The following is a 1819-nucleotide window of genomic DNA, read 5'->3' on the forward strand; positions in this document are numbered from 1 at the left end:
AAAAAGGAGATGTAAAAATGCTCAACAACACACACTCTTTACGGCGCATTGCGACGGGGTCATTAAACGAGAAAAGTGTTGGTTTTAAAAATGAAAATTTTTTGTGACAAATTTGTAGAAGATTAAAAATGTAAGGATTAAAAGTGATGGATGAAAAGTATAGAGTTACAAGTAAAACAAAATTGAAAAAAATCTAAAATATTCACGTGGCACCATGTATAAACTCTTGTGCTCATCAAGGTTAATAAATGTACATATAAAGTATAATTATCATTCTTTAGAATATTAATTTAAAATTATGGAATGATTTATTTACGAAATGACTGTCGCTCGTTATTTTTATTTTTGATTTTCGTTTTACATTTAGTATTTTATAAGGGCATAAGGGCATTTTATCATTTATCCCGTCTTATATTTATATGTAAGATCACAGTTATAATAATAATATAATAACAATAATAATAATAATTTTAGTTTATATAAAAGCTAGAGTTTACATGTATCTCAAAACAATACATGACATGTTATAGTGAAATTTCTTTTCTCTATTTTAGATATGGATATAGGTGACTCATAAAAGTACTAGTTATGGGACTTCAACATAAAAGAAAAAAGTAATATAGCGTGGTAAAGAGACTTTTAGCACTCTCTTATTGAAAATTAACAGCTTTTTGTGGTTGGGATTGGAGTATGTTGGATGTGAAGTCTGAAATTGACTACTAGAGTGAGAAGTGAATTGAGTTAATAAAAACAAAAGTGGTTTTCTTTAGTAATGATGCCTCCGCGTAACCCTAAACACAAATTGAATTTGTGCTTTTTCAATATGTCACCTGGCATTGAATATTCTTCTAGATGAATGGTCATCAACACGCCCCATTGAACTTTCTATACTGACTCCAATTTTAGAGGAAACTATAAATACCAACTCATAACAACATTTAAACAAACACAAACACAACATATATAACCACACTGGCAATCTTATCTATTTATATGCTAAAAATCCATATAGTTTATCATGAAAAAAAATCTTGGGTCAGCCTCCACTGCTTCAGGAGGCGGTGAAGGAAACCCAAGCAATGAAGCAAAGTATAGAGGTGTTCGGAAGAGGAAATGGGGAAGATGGGTGTCGGAGATCCGGCTACCCAACAGCCGTGAAAGAATCTGGTTAGGCTCCTACGATTCACCCGAAAAAGCCGCCCGCGCTTTCGATGCTGCCCTATTTTGTCTAAGAGGAAACACTGCCAACTTCAACTTCCCACATCAACCTCCAAACATTCCTGGAGGCACTGACCTTCACCCTTCTGAGATACAAGCTGTCGCTGCTCGCTTCGCAAACTCTTACATTCCTTCATCCTCATCATCACACGAGTTGCATGATCCAGGTCCCGAAGTTTCGGATAATCAACACGCTTCCACCTCCACGGATATTGTGTTATCTCCGTCATCGTTTCTCATGGATGCTGGTGAGCATATAAACCGCATTCCAGATTATGGGATATTTCCAGGGTTTGATGACTATTTCATGCCACCATTAACGGTTGATTTCGGAGAAGAGGTTTATGATCAAGGGGTTTACTCAGAGGATCCATCCTTCTTGTGGAGTTTTTAAAATATTTATATGTATATAACAATGGAGTGGGTGCTTCTTGTATGTGCATGTGCATGGGTAGGTCATAAGCATTTTGAGATAGACAGAGCGAGATTGAGTCGTTAACAAGTATAGATACATGATTGTTGCATTGTGTTCCTTATTCACCAACGCAATAGGATATAATAACGATAAAACATAACTCTATTTTGAAGAGCTACAAAAACA

The 1819-nt window shown here is 35.2% G+C and overlaps 1 pseudogene; it reads left to right on the top strand.

Moving 5' to 3' along the window:
• The first annotated feature begins 1018 nt into the window (after positions 1-1018).
• Positions 1019-1612, top strand: LOC143581166 (ethylene-responsive transcription factor ERF017 pseudogene; annotated as a pseudogene).
• Positions 1613-1819: the final 207 nt, after the last annotated feature.

This window comes from Bidens hawaiensis, unplaced genomic scaffold (genome assembly GCF_021521415.1).
Source record: "Bidens hawaiensis isolate Kalapana, Puna unplaced genomic scaffold, B.hawaiensis_p1.1 tig00030816_1, whole genome shotgun sequence".
Taxonomy (NCBI): Eukaryota; Viridiplantae; Streptophyta; class Magnoliopsida; order Asterales; family Asteraceae; genus Bidens; species Bidens hawaiensis.